At 50.0% G+C, this 20,963-nt stretch overlaps 1 non-coding gene across 1 annotated transcript; it reads right to left on the bottom strand.

The window, feature by feature from the left end:
• Positions 1-12,131: 12,131 nt before the first annotated feature.
• Positions 12,132-12,296, bottom strand: LOC114699663. The gene has a single exon (XR_003735557.1). It is a non-coding gene; the product is annotated as a U1 spliceosomal RNA (small nuclear RNA).
• Between the last annotated feature and the right edge of the window lie 8,667 nt (positions 12,297-20,963).

The raw sequence follows: 20,963 nt of genomic DNA, 5'->3' as shown, positions 1-20,963 counted from the left end.
CATTTCCAGTGCACATCAGCTCACATCTGAGACAGACTCATTTCCTTCCATATCCCCGTCTGGTAAAGTAGCTGAGGGCAGGAATTATGCCCATCCTGCTCTCTGTGGTGGAATCCTAGCCATCTGCAGCACTGTACCCTGACCTAGAACACCTACACATAGTGTTCAAGGTCTTAAACCTACCTGTCTTAAGCAGAGACTTAAATGCATCATCGTGAATGGCCATGTCCCCTGAAACTCCCCTTTCATGCGGTGTTTTGTTTTTACCACTATCTGTCAGGACTAAAAGCAGTTGCCCTTCAAGCCAAAACATCCAGATTTATTCCAGAGGAACCACAGAGGCACTTTGGGGGCAGCAAAAGCAAGACAGAATTGGGGTTGGGGAGGAGAAGCAAAGAGGGCTGTATCATTGCACCCCGACTCAGCAACAGTAAGCACCCTTGCCTTCAGGGCTGGGACTTTACATCCAAGGCTTTCTCTGAATGAAGGGGGATGTGCTTGCAATGCTTCAGAGGAGGATTAATCTGGAGGTGTTGATAGAATTGACAGGACGATCAAAGATTTAGCCAGATACGTTTCCTGGGTAAAACGTGACTCGTAATCTCATTTGCTTTGGAATTCGTTCCTTTGTTGGTAACTGCCAGGCAACTGTTTCCTCCGAATGGAGATAGTCCCTCCTGGAGGAAGGCAGAGGCTCCTGAGATTTAGGCGGCAAATGAAACACACAAGGCCCAGCAAGCTCCTGAAACTTAGAAGGTAAACAAGACCCTTTCCCCAAGGCTAATGTAACCATTAGCCTTGCTGGGGAGAGGTGACTCTTCCAGGGAGCTGCCTACAAGCTGTCCAGGGAGCTTCATGGATCTGGCTTTCATGATGGTTACTCAGACTGAAGTAAGCTTTTTAGCCATGCAGCATGTCTTTACCCATGCTCCTTTAAGTAGCCCCTTACTCACATAAGTAGCCCTAGTAAACTCACAGGCTCACTATGCAAGACCTAGGCAGAATCACTACTTTGATTGGTGATTGGTATCCCATCTTATATGAACAGACTTTTGTTCATGACCCCCCAGGAAAAGTCATACAACAGCACTGAAGGTTTCCATGTGTCAGGGACCATTCTAGGTCTTCAAGGTAGCAGACAAGTACGATACACAAGTCTCTCATGTCAATGGAGAAGACTGTTCATGTATCAGGGAACATTCTTACACCCAGCATGATTTCAGACAGGGACACATACTGTGAAGATGCCCTGATATTAAGACGGAGGTCGAAGTGAGGTCAGTTCTAATTTCTTGTGATGAAACACCTTGACCAAAGGCAATGGGGGAAGGGGACTATTTGGCTTACACTTCTAGGTCACAGCCCATCACTGAAGGAAGTCACGATGGGGACTCAAGTAGGAACTTAAAGGCAGGCCCGCCCACTGTTCACTCAGTATCATTTCCATCTAGGGAACTCACTTACAGCCAAAGATGGGCAGCGGTAACCATGGAGGATGCCGCACCACGGCTCCCTCAGATGCATGTCGGCCAGCTTCCTTGAACAGCTCGGGATCACCTGCCCAGGGAATGGTGCCACCCACAGTGGCCCTCCTACTCAATAACAATCATGAGAATTGCCCACAGGCCAGCCTGATCTCGGGCGATTCCTCACTGTGTCCTAGATGGTGTCAAGTTGGCAGCTAATGCCAATCAGGACAATTGGTGAAGAAAGATGTCCACTACAAGAAGCCGCTTGAGCTGAGTTCCAAAGGATACCCAAGGGAGAGGGAAGTAAGCGTCAGTGCCCGGAGGCTTGGACAAGAGGAGTGTCCCAAGAACATGAAGCACGTGCCAGTGAAGTGTGCGGGAAGAAAGGAAATGAAACGGGATGTCAGCAGAGAGCTGCCCTAGGTTCATCTGTCTTCCCGTCGCCAAGTGCCGTGCCTGGCAACCATCAGCCATGACGGGTGTTTGTCAAAGGTCCAAATTAATTAATCGCATCATCTCTTCTTCCTATTTTACACAATAATTCTTAGCACTGTTCCTGTGCATTTTGCAAAATAAGAGGTAGCCTTTAAAACTCTGCAGGCGGGCTAGAGAGATGGCTCAGCTGTTAAAGGCTAGGCTCACAACCAAAAATAAAACTCTGCAGGCTGTTCATATCAGTCAGTTTTCTAGTACTATCACAAAACACCCTAGGTGGGGGGCCTTTATAAAGAAGAAAGGTTTATTGAATGCACTGCTTGGAGGGGGGGCAGGAAGTGGTGCTGGATCCTGTGAGGGATTCCTTGGAGGTGTCGCATCATGGCGGCTCTGAAGTGTACAAGAGGGATACACCATGAGAAAGAAAGCCAAAGCGAGATGGTGGTCCCACAAGGACTATGCTAGCCTCTTCTAAGGACATGTCCTCGATGATCCAATGATCTTTCACTTGTCTGACCTCTTAAATTTACCACTACCTCTCAACACTGAGGACCAAGCTCCCAGCACCCGAACCGTTGAGGGGCACACTTGAACGACAACCGAACTGTGGTCACATTCTTTTAATTTTGAGAAGTGCGATCATATTCGTGGTGTTAAAGTTGCTTTGGTATCTACAATGCTCCCCTGATTCTACCATTTAGAATGTTAAGTAGTGCCCAGTTAACTAGCTAGCTCAAGGTGCCAGTGGGGTGCCATCCATTCACCACAGAAGGCCTTTCCTTTAGGAAAGTGAGCCATGGAGGGCCCAGGATTCAGACAGCATCACACAGGGGAAATGACATATGCCAGGCAGGAGCCTCCCTCACCCCATGGCTGAGGTTATGGCTGAGCTTGTGGCCGGGAGGATTAGCTGATCCATTTAATTCCATTTGCTCTGAGTTGCTCGTGCAGGGAAGACTCCACAGTACATTGTACTCCAACGCCCCGAATACGGAATTTGAGGCAAAACCCTGACATTTAGCTTTAGGGCAGAGCCACGATCCTCAGCTCCCCCAATTAGAAGCAGAGGTGGGGATGAATGGTCGCTAGAAGTCTGGAGACACAGCCGTTTCAAAGGGCAGCAACAGGCTGGGGCCGAAAGAGAGACGCTTCAGATCTCGTACCAGGAATGCAGAGAGCTAAATGAAAACCATTCAAAAGCTCTGGGGGTCATAAAGTGGAATTCCCTCTTGTACAGTACGCAAGAGTTATTAAGTGTGTATATGAGACCCCTGTTTTACTTCATGTACATGATTATTTTATACAGGCGAGTTTGGAAAGAATTATAGGCTGGGAGCTGGCCAGGATGTGAGATGAGCAGCTGGGGGGTGGGGTGGGGTGGGGGCAGGAGTTGCGATGTCCTTGTCGGGAGCTCAGGCTTCCTGCAGGATGCCAAGGTGGGGGTCCATCCTGGGACTAAGGATGGGGGAGAGCATTCGGGCTTGGTCTTTGTGCAAGGCTCATCTCCAAGGAGACATCCTGGGCTTCTCAGGCGAGGGCCAGGCTTGAGAACTAAATGTGCAGAAGTTGGGAATAAGCCCAGTAAGCTGGGCTCAGTCCGCTAATGCCTGGAGACCAGGAAGATAAGGAATTTGGACTTGGTTCTCTTGGCTTTAAGACGTGCGCGAGAGAATATGGGTCATTCTGAACACACCCAGTGATCTCAAAGGTGAGAACGATGTTGGCTCTCTGGATGAAGTCAGAGGCCAGGAGCTAGGGATAAGCGGCAGCTTTGAGGGGAGACCCAAGTACAGTCAGTCTGGGATGGTCACGTCTTTCCTGAGAGTGGGCCAGGGGCGGTGGGACTTTTTCTGGTTACATTTCTGTATGGAGGCGTGGCTCCATATAGAGCCATCAGCCAGCAACAACACGATACAAACAAGCAGGAACAGAACACAGGACTCCCGGCTTTGCTCCTAAGTCTGTGACCTACCCCAAGTGACACATCTTACTATCAACGATTTGGTGAAGGGCACAGATCAGAGGACAGGTAGGGTGGGAAAGGCGTGGGCCAGGCTGTCTTTGGTTGGCGGAGCAGAGGATCTCCTCTCTGTTGTCCCCTGTGCCCACTGTGACAAAAGCCTTGCATAGCTTCCCCCCCCCCCCCCCGCTGGCAAAGTGATTTTATACCTTGGTCAAAGTTGCCCTCATAGTGACCTGCTCTTTTGCCCCCAGACATTCTGGGGACGCCAAACTGGCTAAATGGCTATCGTCCGGAGACCACAGCTTTCTTACTCCAAATGTATTTAAAGTCTTCATTTCGCTAAAGCCACAACTTACCCAGAGGAAGGTGACACACACGTAGCTACTGATTGTGACGTGACATTCACTTTGTTTTATTAAGTTCAACTGAAATAGGCTTTTCTTTTTAACGTTAAGAACTGTTTTCACCCCAGGCAGACACAATAGACACAGGCTTTTGTTGTTTTTTTGTTTCTTTTTTCTTGTCTCTCCCCGACTGTTCTAGAACATTCTAGAAACTCTCCTTATCCTTATACTCTAACAGGACACACAACCACTTCTGTATTCCAGGCGGAGGAGGACAGGAAGAAGGCAGTTTGAGCCTTTCATAAGTGGGTTATAACCATTGGTCAGATTGGAGTCATGTGACACTGTCTGCAAAGGAGGCTGGGTAATGAAGTGTCTTATTACCAATCTCCACGTGCCTTCCCAAGAAGCGGGAGCTTCTCAGGGCAAGGCAGGGCATCTGTTGCAGACAAAGAAGCATCTATGCCTCAGTTTCCTTCCTGCTCAGGCTCAGGACCGAGCCCCAGCAAAGTGTAGATTTGAACCCAGCTCTTCTATTTGCTCACAGAAGAAACTCAGACAAACCTCGCGGAATCTGCTGTCGGTTGTCAGCCAAAGGAAATGGCCTTGGGACGCAGGCTCCACGGGATGGCTGCGGCGGTGCGGTGAGAATACCCACCACGAAGCCCGGGTTGCTGTGGTGTGTCTGCGGCCATCACTGGAAGAGTCGCCGCCTGTCCTTCCCTTTCCCACCCCTCTGGGCGCCGCTCAGATATTTGTAGTTCCAGGACTGTTCCTCACAACTTGCTGCATGCAGAGGCTTTGCACATGTCGATCCCGCCAGGAGCTGCATGGAGTTTCTTCTGCTGCCTGATCTGTGTGCTCATCACCAGCAGCCACTGCTGTGGCCCCTGCGCTTTTCTGGGAAGGCAAATGGGATGCTGGAGAGCTGACCCCAAACCACATAGATAATAGGGAAAATCGTGAGGCTTTGAGCCCTCCATCCTTCCCTCCTTCCATTCTCCCTCCGCCTTCTTCCCATCATTGTCTCCCCTCCCCTTGCTTCCCTTCCCTCCCTCCCTTCCCCTTCCTATCCTTTCTTCCCTATTTTTGTTTATTTCTTTCCTTTCCTCTGTCTTTACTTTCTTTACATAACACCACAGTCCCACCCCTGTCCCCTGCCATGCACCATCATCAGAGTGACCTTTCCTGCCCCTCTAAAAGGCACTGAGCACTTGACTGGTTTTGAAGACAGAGCCTCCTCCGTGCCCTTGTTTGAGGTGGATTACACTTGCTTGAGGATACTGCAAAGCATTTGCAAAGTGCCAGCTCCCGGTAGCAAATCGCTTGAGGACCCGGCTGTAAATCTAAAACCCCCGAACTGACCCCGAAGAGGTGGTGATACTGGTAGGTCCTGACTCACAACATCTGATGAACTGACCCCTCCATGAGCTGGAACACAGATGTCAATCAAAGCAGGAGGGAACAGATGTGTCCAGAGAAGAATCTAGAGACTCATGCAAAGGAGGGCTGGCCCCCAGGAAGCACATCGGAAGCTTAGCATCGGTTGGGTGTCCCACGTGGTTTCTGAAGGTCTCTTGGCTCCTGGATGAAGAAGGTGGGATATGAAGACAAGAGGCATCTGCTTTAAAGAGCCCCTGAGAGTTGGGACCCTGGAAGCCTTCGAAGGTTTTCTTAGCTCGGGGGTTGCAATGCCCCAATCCACCCCAGTCCAGCTGAAAGTGTAAGGTAGTCACGAGTGTTGTGCAAGCTGATAAAAGGCAGCTAGCACTCCATCTCAGTGTGGGGCCACGGGGACTTACGGGGTGTTCGGGAACCAGAGCAAATGTGCCTCAATTAGGGAGAGCTGTAGCTAACCCCTCACCAGTTGTCACCACGTGTAAATGTGGGACCAGTGTCGACAGATATTTGGATTTGTCAAAAGAAACCCAAAACCTTGCACTTCACAAGCAATTTACCTTTGGAAAAATGACCAATGAGTACAGAAGGCCCTGGCGCTTTCTGCTCCCTCTCATCTAGACGGCCACTGTGGGTGGTCCAGGATAATCTGTTACATCTCCCATCCAAAACCCCTTGGAGTAGAGACGAGGCTTGGGACTCTACTCTCTCTTCTCGGAAGCTGTGAGAGAGGGGCCTGGACCTCACCGTGTATACCACGTGGTGACTGGGTGGCCGAGCTGGCCCCAGATCCAGTTCTGAGCTCTACCTTCCTCTCCTTCACAGTGAAGATTCAGAACGGTGCCAGGTTTCTGGAGTTGGCCAGGAAGGCAGTACCACTGAAGTTGGGATGTCAGCAACCTATAGGGAAGAATCATGGAGTTGGGTCATGATTTCGGGGCTCTGTTCCATCATGGAGAGGGAGGGCGCAGTGGAGCAGAGAGTAACTCCCATCATGGAGTCCAGGAACCAGAGAGTGGGGCTGGGGGAGGAAAGAAGGGAGAAGAGAAGAGGAGAGGGGAGGAGGGGACGGGAGGGGACGGAAGGGGAGAAGGAAGGATGCTTGTCCCATGGCTTCCCTCCTATTTTCTGCCTATGGTGCTGCCCACATTTAAGCCAAATCTCCTCCCCTACCTCTTCTTTCATTGGTTAATTCTCTTTGGAAACTTCTCATAGACACCCAGAGGAACACCCGGCTGGTCTCCTAGGTACCTTCCAAGTCAATCTTGACCATCACCATGATTTAGACCAGTGGTTTTCGACCTGTGAGCCTTGACTCCTTTGGGGGAGTTAAATGACCCTTCCACAGGGGTCATCTCAGACCATCGGAAAACACACTTTTACAGTACGATCCGTGACAGGAGCAAAATTGCAGTTATGAAGTAGCCATGAAACAATGTTATGGATGGGGGGGTCACTACAAATTGAGGAACTGCATTAAAAGGTTTATTAACAGCATTAAGAAAATTGAGGACCACTGATGTGGACTGTACTGCCATCAAATAAAACTGGCTGGCGAGCAGAACGGCAGTCTCTCATCTCTCAGTCACCACAACAGAGAGAAGGAATTGGGTGCTGGCTCCTGACTCCTCTGGGTAACTTCTTCTATCCCTTTGACAGAGCCAGAACCGACCGTGGTATAAGGGCTTGGAATTAGTATCGATATAATCAAAGTAACCTTAATGTAATTAGAAGCATCTAGCTATGAGCTTAATTAGATTATTACATACCACATAGGACCCATGCTGGAGTATGTTAACCTAAAAATATGTCCCCATGGTGTCAGTTAAGAGTCTTAGTGCCTGTCACAAGTCTTGGGGGGGGGTGTTCCATTTGTTGGGGACCCAACCTAGAGAGCATCATCACCTCATACACTATCAGTATTCACAACAGAACTAAGAGAATTCCAAGAGATTTCACATTCATTATTAAATCTGGCTTGGCCTTGACCATGGAACTTCTGCTCACAACCTATTGGGCAGGACTAGTCACATGACCTTACCCAATCACAAGGGCCCAGCAAGGGGAATGCCTCTCGCTGGACTGGGAGAAGAGGATGGAGTGCATTTGACCCGAAACTCACATATCCACCCTGTGCAGCGGTCACCCGTGTGTTGTCCAGGTAGGAGACCTCCATCATGGTTTCTTCCCAGCTTCTGAAGGTAGCCACCATCCTTAGGAATGTGTCAGGACAGCGAAGAAACATCCACACGCAACTGCTAGGTGACACCTTGGTGTTCGCTGGCTGTGACTTTGGTGAAGTCCTTCCTGTTCCTATATGCAAAGCATGTGGCCCACACCAGAGGCCATGGCTTTTGTCACACTGGAGTATCTAGAAGTCAGAGAGGAATCAATCGGCCTGGGACTTTATGGGGAGATGGTCAGTCAGGCAAGGAAGGAACAGAAGGTACTGGTGTGTTGCACGCAGGATTACAGATTACAGTTCACCTGGGTAGATGTTATGGGGGCGGGGCCTATGTGGGATTATGTCTGGTGCCCTCTGACGAGGATCCACAGCTCTTGCAGAAGTCTCTGCTCCCAAGAAGGGGGCCCAGCCTCAGCCTTGCCCCTTGGATGTTAACCCTTAATGGCCCAAGACCAATTCCTTAAGACCTTGGAATGTCTCTCTCTGGGTGGCCTAGGAGTGAATGCCACTTTAGGGACAGCAGGAGGGAAATTTCTCAAAGGTTCTTTCTTTCTCTCTTCCCCTTCCCCCTCTTTTTTTCTTCTCCCCCTTTCTTTCTCTCTCTCTTCCTTTCTCTCTTCCCCCTCTCTCTCCATCCCTCCCCCTCTCTCTTTCTTTCTTCTTTTTGAAACACTAAAGGGACTAAAGAAATCAAGGTTTGGATGATGTGAGCCAGTGCGTGTTTTTCAGTCAGAAAGACGTGATGTGGACAGGGAAAGGGTGGGGGGAAAAAAAAAACCTCCAGGGACTTCTCATTAAGGCAGAAAATTGGGAACCCAGGTTCCAAAGAGCTGGATCATGACCTTGTTAATTTCACACCAATTTCCCTTCCCCGGCGACAAGGGCTCTCACTCCTGTTCACAACGGACCCTCTGCCAGGTGCAGGGATTTAAAACACTCTGCGTTCAGAGCTTCGGCAGCCACCCGGGCTTGCAACCCATGAGGCCAGCATGGGGCTACCGTTAGAACCTCACTCCCTGAGCCAGCCCGGCCTTCCAGAATGAACTGGACTCTATCGACTGGCAAAACTCTGACGTCCCTTGTGTGTGGACCGCAGTCGTCTGTCCTCTAGGGACGATGAGTCAAATAGGCACTCTGCTCGCCAGTGACTACAAGTGACAGGGCAGTGACAGAGCCGCTGTGACTTAAGCCCCTACTGTGTGCCAGGACGGCCCTAAGGCCTGCAGAGAGATGACCTCACTCGATTCCCACAACAGCCTTGAAAGGGAAAGCCTTTTCTGAAAGGATTCTCAGAGCTGATCTCTCCAATTTGACACAGCTTGCTGGAAAGAATGGCCAGGGCCAAATGTAAAATCATGATTTTTTATTACTTGGACGCCTTCTATCATCGATGCTCCAGCCCTTGACTCTGCAGCCTGTGGCCTCACACTAGAGAGGGCCCAGGACTTAATGATTTACCCTTTGGACAGTCTGTCCTCTGCAAGAAAATGTCCTGTAGCCTGTCACGGAAAAATCCCCAACTGGGGCGGAGCCAGCCGAGGTTCTGAGATGTCAGGTCATCCAGAACTCCAGGGTGACAGAGCAGAGAATTATTTAAAAAATTTTTTCTTCAAAAATCATTCCTCTCTGTGGGTGTGTACACATGCGTGCATGCACCATGGCATGTATGCAGAGGTCAGAGGACAACTTGTGGGAGTGATCTTCTTCCACTGTGCAGGCCCCAGGGATCCAATTCAGGTCGTACCCCAATACACACGTGTGCATACACATGTGCACACACACATACATGGAGTAAAGATATAATAATAATAATAATAATAATAATAATAATAATAATAATAATAATAGTGAAGTATGTCACCGGTCACCTTCTGTGGCTTCTGCCCTTCTGCAAGAGTACTGGATCTCTCATCTGTTGCTACGGTGACCGTCCTGAAGCATTCAGGCCAGTTGTTTCGTAGGATGCTCATCAATTTGGATTTGTCACCTAAGCGTCGCGACGTATCCTGTTGCCAGGAGCCGCACAGGTGATGCTGTGGCCTGGGTGCGCGGCATCTGGAGACGCCGGCCGGCCCTGTGACCTGAGATGGGGGAGCCAGCCGTGATCCGGTGGTGTCTGCCTGTCACACTCTTGTAAACGAAGCCTCTCCTGCCTCCAACCGTGTAATTAAGTATCTTGTCGGGGAGACATTTGAAACTATGAGAATGTCAGGACAGGACTTCTGACCCAGACATGGGGACTGCACAGGATCTGTAGACATCTGCTACCCCGACGGTTTCTGGGGAACCCTGGCATTCGTTCAGGACTGGCCAGGCCCTGCCCTGAGAATCTTCCTGTGCTCCTTCTCTTACTTCCACTAATTTCCCGAGGCTGCACTCTCTCCTCTTTCCCACCCAGCCTCCACCACCCGGAGGATGAGTTCTCTGCTTCTGGGGTTAACAGGATTCTGAGAAAGGTCACCCCCCAGTTCCATCCTTCGCCCATAGGACGCAAATTGGGACTGCGGCACCCCCAAGAACCCTCGGGCTCCAGACAAAATGCCAGAGGTGTGAGCCAAGGGGGAAAATCCAGGGTGTGGGACAGAAAGGGTCCGCGTGGCTTTTGGGCACAGAGTTCTGTGAGATTTAATATTCCCTTTGCAGGAGACACATTACTGTCCAATAATAAACAGCTGAGTGGATGGTGTTGATCTTTAAAGTAAATCCCATTGCTATTAGCTTATCTACCCAGCGATTAAAACTAATAAAATAATAAACTTTGTGACACAGACTCTTAGCTCAGTTCGGTCTCACCTTCCAGCTGCAGCTTGGGTCCCTCTGACTGTTGGGGTTCTCAGCAATTTCCAGCTTATCATGAATCTATCTGGAACATTCTGATGAGTTTTAGTTGCTCTGGGTTATTTCCCCCCCTCCCCTACTTTTTTTTTTTTTTTTTTTTTTAACTTCAGCCTGAGCTGAAATTCTGCAGCCTGTCAGCCCAGCAATCAGGAATGTCTCTCTTTGTCAAGTTCAAAATCAGCTGCTTTTTGGCCATTGTGAGCTCACTCAAGAGAGGAGAGGGCGTGGGGATGGGAGATGGGAGTTCATTGATAAAATGCTTGTCTTGCCAGTAAGCACAAGGACTTGAATTCGATGCCTAGGACCTATGTAAGACAGCTAGACATGGTAGTGGGTGCTTACAATCCCTGTGTTGGGAATGTAGAGACTGAAGAATCCCTGGGGCTTGCTAGCTGGCCAGCCAGTGAGTTCCAGGCCATGGAGAGACCCTGCCTCAAATAAAACAAGGTGGATAGTGTGTGAAGTACAGTGGTCAAGGTTGTTCTCTAGCCTCCATGTCACATATGCACATCATCCCCCAACCCCGCTTATGCACCTGCACACACATGAACGCACATGAACACACATGAACACACATGAACACACACACACACACACACATAAAAGAACGAACTCAATTAACAGCCACTGGGCAGGGGCTGGGTGGTCCTCAGTGCCCATTCTGGCTTCTCTGAGCCTGCTCTCTCTGAGGGCAAATTTGAAGATGATGTGGGAGGCGGGGGGCGGGGAGGGGGAGCCTCCACAGAGAGACTGCTCCTGCCTAGGAGTCCTCACAGGGAGCATGGAACTGAGGGCAGGCTGCACAAAGGCAGCGCCCACCCCCGAGCCTCTCTTAGGGTGGCGCTTTATTAAAGGCCCGTATGCCATCTCTCTGCAAGCCGACGGGGCACTGTGCTTTTCCACCCTGGAAGAACCCTCTCTGGGTTTGAGAAGGCACACAAAGCGGCTGGCTGTGTTGCACAGGCATCTGAGTGGAAGGCAATGCGTTTTAAGCCACTGGGTACTAGGGTGTGCGTGCGTGCGTGCGTGCGTGCGTGCGTGCGTGCGTGCGTGTGGTGAGGTTGTTGTTCATGCACTGAGGGCCAGTTTGCCTCCCATTTCACTCTTGGAACAAATGTTCACTCTGTGAGAGGGGGCCCTCATTGTTCCACTCCCCTTGATTCTCATTTTATATGTATGCACACGTGCGTGCAGATACACGTGCCTGTGGACACTTGGAAGCCAGAAGACATCACATGTCCTGCTCTATCGTTCTCCACCTTAGTCCCTACAGACAGGGCCTCTTCCTGAACCTGGAGATAGGCTGGCAGCCTTAAGTCCCCAGGAATCCTCCTGTCTTGGCCCCTCACAGCGCTCGGGTCACAAGCATGGGCAAGGCCACCCTTGACTTTTTACATGGGAGCTGGGGATCCAAACTCAGGGCCCCTGTTCGTGCAGCAGGGACCTGTGCTCTGAGCCACCCCGCCAGCTTTGTTTCAACCCCCCTTTTTTTTAACTTAAAGGGGAGAGCATGGGCACAGTACCCCACTACCACAAATTATGCAGTCAAGTTTCCCACATTTGGGGAAATCGCAGGGGTCAGCCCATCCAGAGTACAATGCACAAGCCTCGCCCTGGGAAAAACCTCCTTCGTGGTCATGGCATCTCCCCTGCCAGGTAAGTATTGCGACTCTTTTCTGTCTGCCCCACCTCTTCACTCCAGAGCATATAATTGGATTTTTTTTTCTTGTACCGACTGTGGATAAGGTCTCCACGTTTAACTCTTCATCTGCAAGCTGTGGTCTTTGTAGCTTCCTTCAGTGGCTCTTCTGGCTTTGGTCCTAAAAGCATCAGAGGGGGTGTAAGGATGAGCGAGACACTGGAGAGATCTGATGGTCTTCAGATCTCAGCGTCTTGAACTCTATCTGTAGCCATCGGTGAGAGCAGGGCTCTGCTAGTGTTCAAAGTGTGGTGTCATGTGTCAATAGACAGGCCCGGGTGACTTGACTCACAGCCAAACTCCCACAGGTCTCACACCTTCCTCCTCCTTTTAACTCGCTGGATTTGTGTATGTCTGCGCCCAAATGAGGTGAGAACTCTTACTCTCTGCAAGAAGAAAGGCGGCCCTCAAGAGGGGCTTTAGTTGGCCAGAGCCCTGGAGTGTTTTCAAAAGGACTTTTCTCCCTACCCTGCCCTCCCACCCAAGCGTAAGAGAAACATACATTTATTTTAGAAAATGTGGAAAAGCAGCCAGGGTCTCAGTCAGGGGATGTGGTTGTGTAGAAGCACAAGCCAACTCAGACTGGCTTAAGCGCAATTTAATTTATTCAATGCATTGCCTGGACAGTCCCAAATTGTCAGAAAGGTTTGAAAACCAGGTTTAAAGAGAGGAAATGAATCACGGATGCCCTGTAGGGGGCGGGAGAGCAGGCCAGGAGTCTCAAGCCAGGCATAGGAAGCTATGTAATCCAGGCTGGCCTTGAACTCACAATCATTGAGCCTTTACCTCCTGACTGCTGGGGTGAAGGTGTGCACTGCTGTGCTCAGCTGCAGCACTTGCCAACACCATTTGCTAATTCACTAAAGATGTACAGCTTTGACAGAGGGTATCCAACTGGCTGGACTGAGGTCACATGACTTGCCTCTGGCTGTGTCTTCTGACTTCAGGCTGGAAAGATGGACACTTGGAATACCCTTGTCACCCACGTGCACCAAGCCAGGTTAGCTGTTAGGGGTGACATGCACACTCCCCCAGGATGTTTGTGTTTTTTACATCTCCATGTTCACTCTCTTGTGTAAGTCCTTTCCACGTTAGTCCAGAGCTGGTCTGTGTGACCATTACATTGTGTGGAGGCAACAATCCGTGGCTTCAGAGTTAGGTCCCCAAAGTCTTTATGTAACTTCCTTGACTCTCAGGGAGCTGCAGTGTGGTGTTCTGAAGCACCCCTTGAAGCGTACCAGCTCTAGCCTTATGTTTATTCAAATTTATTTGGCAAGCTCCTCCTCCTGGGTGGGAACAAGCCTAGGGGCAATGAGTGAGCTGGTGCTCATTCCAAACCATTGCGCTTTTCTTCTTGGCTATCTGTCCCCTCGAAAGTACTTTCACCTCTCACAGCCTTACTCCCCCGACCTATAAATGAAGCTATTAATGACTACCAGATGGGAGAGGTTGAGTCATTTTATAAGTAGGAAAAAAAAAATGGGGCTGATCACTCCAGATCTTGCGGGGAGAATTCCATCAGGCAGATGTATACAAGTCCATTCGTTCAACACATAGTTACTGAGTATCCACCACGTGCCAGCCACGGAGCAGGGTTCTGGAAGCGCTTCAGTGAATGAGGCAAATGTATTCCTGCCCACTTGGCCCTCATGCTGAGTGAAGTTGGACTTTAAGCAAGAAATTACAACCAGAGCTAGGGTTTCCAATAAACACACTCCACTGTGGCTACTGACCCTGGACTTCCCGTCTCTGTTCTGCTGATGGGAAAAGCTGTGGCCTCCATTGGGGTCTCTAGAGTGCAAAGTCTGGGAGACTCTTCTTGTGTATATAGAGATCCCCGAAGAGAAGAGTGACATTTGGTGATGAGTGGCAAAGAGAGAGAAGGGTCAAGGGAGGGACTGGGAGATGGGCTTGCAGGCATGAAGACCCGAGTTTGAACCCAGCACCCATGGCGAAAGCAGAGCACGGCAGTACTTGCTTATAATCTTAGCTCCGGGGAGGTAGAGGCAGGTGGGTCTCTGGGGCTCACTGGCTGGCCAGTCTAGCTCAATCTGCAAGTTCCAGGCCAGCCTCAGGGCCTGTCTCAGTCAAGCAAACAAACAAAACCCAAGGTGGACGGTGTCTGAGGATGAATGTGGTATCGGGCTTCCATATGCACATATATACACCCACCCACCCACGAACATGCACATACATACACATACATACACACATGAGAGAGAGAGAGAGAGAGAGAGAGAGAGAGAGAGAGAGAGAGAGAGAGAGAGAGAGAGAGAGCCACAAAGCAGCCATATGAGCCTGCTGTTTGGCTGGCTGATTCTCATTGTATGTTTGCCCTGACTTTAGGTTTGTGGGGAAATTCTGGCCTGCAGAGAAAAGGAAGTTTCTCTCTCTCCCTTCTTCCCTCCCTCCCTCTCTCTTTCTCCAGCAGCACAGCTGACATTCCCATCATCCCACAGAACGTTTCCCTGTTAATATGCAGTTTCTGGATGCACCATATTCCGAGGGTTTCCTCTGTATGTGTTCACAGAAGGTGTGTTTATAGACCTGGAAACCAAATGGTGAAGTCCTGCTTCTGTGGTCCCTCCAGCGACATGCACTGGGGAGGGCAGGGTGTCTGTATGGAGACCCTCAGTGATGCTTGCTGGGTGAGCGGCTGCCTGGAGTCAGTGGACCAGTCGTGTGTTCTGGAAGGTGTATCCTATCAGTTGTTTATTTAATAATGAATCTGCATATCTTTCTGTGGCACTGGGTCTGTCCGCATAGAATGTCAGGATTCTTTCATGATTTGTCTCTGAGGAGGACATGCTGGAGGGAAGACATCACTCTTGTCTTCTTCCACAACAGGTCTTTGGGCATTTAAGACACAAGGAGGTTAAGGCCAGAAGAAGCTATAGAAGTAATTCTGCTTTGCCCCTCTAACCTGTTTCCAGCTGTGGATATTTCTGTCTTCTCCATGACTAGCAGTCCTGATGCTGGTCTGATAGACATACTTGACTCAACATTCCCCACTTGCTGAGTAGGAAAGGGACTCTTCAAGCTACCAGTGTATTCCGTCATTCGACAGCCCAGAATCCTCCCCGTTGGCTTTCCTGAGGAGACACAGCCAGAAGTGGTCACGCTTGCTCTAGTTCTGGCCATGTCACTTGAGATTGAGGCATATGAAAGCTTGCTTTAACAGTTTACTAGGACAGATCCTAAAGTGAAGGGAAAATGATGGGTCTGTGTGTGGATGTATGCACACGTGAGTGCAGTGACCACAGAGACCAGAAGAGGGCAGAGGGTCCCCCTGAGCTGGAGTTACAGGCAGCTGTAAGCCATCGGATGTGGGTGCTGGGACCGGAACCCAGGACCTCTGTAATAACAGCCTGTGTGACCTTGACCATAGAGCTGTCTCTCAGGACTGCTTTTTATAGAAAAAAGGTATAAACAATTAACCACCTCCTAATATGTCCTGTATTCCTGCATGCACATTTTTTTTTGTTGTTGTTGAATCAATAGTTAGGTAAATGGGAAAAGAATAAACGAAAGAGAAAATGATGAAAATCACTCCATAACCACATGGGTAATGTGAATGAATGAATGAAGTTCCTATGACGGAATAATGGAGACCAGAAAGTGCCTGGGATCTGCAGGCATCTTCCAGGAGATAATGGTGCTCTCCCGTCTCTGCACAATTCATAGAGGTGGGCTCTCTGTACTCCCTTGCCGTAACTGTCTGATCAAGAATGGCATCTAGACCACGTAGACAAACCAAAACCACTTTTCCACGAAGAGAGAGAGGGTGAGGCAGATTCTCTCTGTCCACAGTGGGAATAAGTCCTGTTGTTACTAGTAGGCATGGCTTCCCTCCACAAGGGGATGAGGAAGGGAGGAGGAGAAGATGCTCTGCCGGTGGCGGGGGGGGGCGGGATGAGAAGAGGAAGAGGGGGAACGGAGGGGAAGAGAAGGAAAAGGGGGAAATGGATGAGGAGGGGGAAGAAGAGGCGGGATGAATTAGTTTATACCATTACTTTCCAAACCATTTGCGATGATTGATTTTAACAGTCCACTGAAGGCGATCGGGACTCACCTGGGAAGAGAGTCTCAGTGAGAAGACTGTCTACGTTAGGTTGGCCTGTGTGTAGGAAGTCTACAGGGATTTGCTTAATTGTGGTAACTGAGGTGCAAAGAACCGCCATAAACATGGGCTAGCAGCTAGCAGCTGCCTCCCACTAATTTCTGTGGGAGACTTGAGACTCATATAGGGGCACAAAGAAAGACAGAAATGAGGAAGCTTTGGGGGAGGTGAGTTGATGCTCAGGGAATGGACAAATTAGGAGAAGGAGAGAGAGAGAGAGAGAGAGAGAGAGAGAGAGAGAGAGAGAGAGAGAGAGAGAGAGAGAGACAGAGAGAGACAGAGACAGAGACAGAGAGAGACAGAGAGAGACAGAGAGAGAGAGCTGACACTGTTGTGCGTGCATCCACGAATGCTCTCCGCTCTAGCTGTGGATGTGCTCCTGACTGGAGGTGTCCTGTGACCACCTCCTTCAAACTATGCCACCTTGACTTGAAACTACGAGCAAATAAACCCTTCCTCCCTTAAGCTGTGTGTGTGTGTGTGTATTGTTGTCATAGCAACAAAAGTGAAATTAAGACACTATCCTAACACATGTGCCCAGAGAAGAGCTCCATCAAGCCTCCTGCATCAGTCCACACAAGGACAGAGCCTGGGTCTCTCACAGCTCTGTTCACGCCTCCACTTGCTTCTCCTTCATCTCTAGGGATGATGATGATGATGATGATGATGATGATGATGATGATGATGATGGAGGGGGAGGAGGAGGAAGGGGACATAAAAGGAAACAGTCTGGGTTCCCCTCTGCTGTGTAGGAAGCAGCTGGCTTAGCTACTCGGTGCTCAATTGGTCTTCTTGGCTTGGCTGCATGGGCTCTGAGTTGCTCCTAGGCTGGGATAGCTCGCCCAGAGCTGGCTGTGGTATTTGCATTGGCTGGGCAGTCTCAGGACCCGATCTCCTCCAGCTAGACACAAGGAGAGTTTCTTTCCCGAGAGTTCCTTGTCCCGTGGATTAGAAAGCTGCCCACCCACAGCGAACCTCGGCAGTTCGGATTAGAATCTCTGGGGTTTGTTCTGGGGACAGGCTCTGTGGAGCCAGGGAAACCCAGAGATGATTCCTTCTCCACCTTTCTTCTCTCCAGAAAGGGTGGCTGGTGGTTTTGGCTGCCTTGCTGGACAAACATATTGCCTTCCACAAACCAGTTCGCGCAGCCTTGACTTGAAGCTGGCAAAGTTATCCTTGAGTAGGAATCCCACAGAGGCATTAGCTGCCTGGGTTTGTGGAGAGGAGGACCTTGGTGAAGTGGGGTAGATGGTCAGGACAGGCAGTTAGGTGTTAACGGAGACAGTGGATAGCCCTAAAATGAAGGCAAATAGGAGGGTGGCGCTGACTTTTCCCCCCCATTCTGGGTCAGGCAGAACACTCTGGTTTTAACTGGTTAGCAAGATATTGACTGAGATACCTGTTTCTTCTGGCCGTCAGGTCCATGGCTGTGTAGGAAAAGCATGTACATGTGTGCATGCATGTGCACAAAACACACAGAGGTTTGAAAAGGACAAGAAAACAATTTTGGTCTCTGTGTGAAGGAACTTGCTGATCATGGCAACTTCACAGAGGGGGGAATTTCAAGTGAGGTGACGTGGGTTGAGTCCCTTCCACAGCCCACCACATATTTTAGTCTATCTGCTCCCCTCTCATAAGCTTTCTTGGTGCCATCTCCAAGCTCTGCCACCCTGAACCCTCTTGCCCCCCACCCCTGTCTTGGCCTCACCCGTCAGCCGGCCTGCCTGGCCAACAGCCGGGCCATGACATATTTGCACCGTGCGTAAACACCACTCACCATTAAGAGTTCCCTTTAATGAGAAACAGAACCACGGAGGGGAAGCTTCAAAGTGGTTAGCGGAAGGAAGTGCCTGGAACGAAATCCGACTTGATGTCCCAATTAATACGTCCCCTAATTCTATTTCCTCCCCTGCGGGCTAGCAACCACCTCCCACTAATTTCTGTGGGAGACGGGGACTTGGCTGATGAGGACGGAGGGACCTGGAAATGGGGCGGCTTCACGGATGAATTGATGCACAGGGAATGGGCATATTAGGACAAATTAGGGAATTAAGGAGGAGGAAAAACAAGAGACGACAGTCAGGGGGAAATGTCATCCCAAGTAATAGTATTAATGGAAACCGGGACTTCGCTGCAGAGGGTGGCTGGTGAACACAGAGCGGAAAGCATCGGGCAAATTGTCTTTTATTTCAGTCAGAGAGAGAGAGAGAGAGAGAGAGAGAGAGAGAGAGAGAGAGAGAGAGAGAAAGAAATCTTTGCCAGACCCTTGCTCTCCTTTCTTTCCAGGACCTCAGGGACAGGCCAGCTATGGGATTATCCATGCAGTGGGATAAAGGACAGATCCCCCTGTCGACACTAAGCTTGCTGAACTCATAGGAAGAACAGCTTATGAGATAAAATGTGAAGACATCATCAGCCCAGGGATGGTGATAAAGAACTTTTGAAGGACCTGTCTGCGGTCCGAGTCACCTGTGAATCCATCCTGTGACCCTTCTCAGCCCTGCCCTCTTTATGTCACAGGCCAGGTGCTAACACGGAGTGAAATGAGTGCCTCTCGTGCTTATCAGAGGCATTGGATATCAGGGGACTGGGGACCAGGAGTCTCCCCCCAACTCATCTGGGATGACTTGGGCAATCGTTGTTTCGAGTCCTTCGGCTTCATCTCCCCACCACTCCATCCATCTTGCATGGATCTGCCTCGATCTTTCAAAAAAAGACACAGACACCATCATACCCACCATACCATCTCCTGTCTTAAATATCTGCCGTGCTTTGGCAGGACCTGTGTGGTTAAATCTGGCCGGGCAAACAGGACGTCCAAGGCCAGTAGGAACCCTCTGCAGCTCTGACATCCTAGAACCCCAACAGCTCCAGCATACTCCCGACCTGCAAACCCTTCCCTTCTCCATGGTTCTACGCGGGCAGTGCCTTTCTTCAGCCCTTCCTTGTCCAGGGGTGTCTCCGTAGACCCAATTCAAGTCCAAAGTCAAGTGGCTCTTACTTGCTAAAGCCCGCCCAGTGGCGTAGTCACCTCTCATGATTCCAAGAGCATCTTTTTTTGTTTGTTTGTTTGTTTTTAAATCTTTGCACTGTGATGCTATGCTTTTGTGTTTGAATCTCCTACAAGATGGTGTCAGGAGATGGAGAGAGGACATTGGTGTGCATTTTTCTCTGCCTGAGCGTCTGACATAATGGGAAACCTCAGTAAACGGAGGAGAGAAGAGAGAAAGCGCTGGAGACAGGAGAGAGCCTGCAGGAAGAACAGGAGACAGGCATAGCTGCCTTGCCTGTAGCCCGATTTTTATCGTTGTTTAACACAGCCGGTGAAACCTAAGCTCGGGCTAAGTTCCGTTACTTCTCAGTCCATTTGTCCCGGTGGGCAGACTACTCGAGATACCGAGTGGGTAAGAACCCTGTGCCCTGAAGACAAACAATCCTAAAAACTCTGTCACTGGAGAAGCCACAGAACCTTAGGTCGCTCTCATCAGCAAAACGGGAGCAAGAAGCTGGGGAGGGATGACTCAGTATCGAAATGTGCTTGATAGAAAAGTCCCAGGACCTGAGTTCGAGCCCCAGGACCCACATAAAAAGCTGGGTGTGGCGGCACATACTTGTAACCCTAGCACTGGGGAGGCAGAGGCAGACTCACACACACTCACTGCTAACAAGTTCCTCTTGATCCAAGGAGGTGAAGTATTTGAAATGTTTTACTCAGTCCATAGAGCATACTCAGTGCCAGTGACTAGTGAACATGGGAGTCTGGGCCTGAATGGTGGCACCTTTCCAGGCTGTCTGTGGCTCTTCCTTCACCACTTACCCACCACTGTCCCAGCCTCTGCCTATTCATTCCCTTTACTGCCAGGGTATAGAAGCCTCAAGATGGCCCTTACTTGGAGCCCACAGCCACTTGCACCTTGATTGAGCTGGGGACCGATGTCACTGGTGCACACATGCCCAGCAAGGTACCCATATGACATCACCCTTGGGTGCGGAAGGGTCTACAAGAGCTTGTAGGTGTGAGACCAGCCTTGATTCTTCCAGTGTGGTTTTTCAGCATTGTGTGTGTGTGTGTGTGTGTGTGTGTGTGTGTGTGTGAGAGAGAGAGAGAGAGAGAGAGAGAGAGAGAGAGAGAGAGAGAGAGAGAGAGAGATATTCTGAGACCACATTGGAGACTTTTCCATAAACATCAGCCTCTTCACAATCTGATCCCCCTCCCCTCATCACCAAGCTCTGTTGTTCCTACACCAGGCAACAGATCCCACTCCCAGCCCTGACAACTCCTGTCTGTGTAAATATTGATGCATTACAATTTCTTCTTCGGGAGTCTCTGAGAGACAGGGCACTGCCTCTGGGGTCTTTGGAGGTCAATATTGACCAAAGATACACAAAAGTCCTTCTCTATAGAGTGGGTTAGATCTGGCTTCTGGGAAACTTGCTTAGGACAAGAGGATGAGAACTTCCTAAAATGGCCATGGATGTGTTTGAGCACAGCGTGTTTCCTGATGGACAGAC

Source organism: Peromyscus leucopus, chromosome 23, assembly GCF_004664715.2.
Source record: "Peromyscus leucopus breed LL Stock chromosome 23, UCI_PerLeu_2.1, whole genome shotgun sequence".
Taxonomy (NCBI): Eukaryota; Metazoa; Chordata; class Mammalia; order Rodentia; family Cricetidae; genus Peromyscus; species Peromyscus leucopus.
This window is presented reverse-complemented; position numbering and strand designations above follow the sequence as displayed.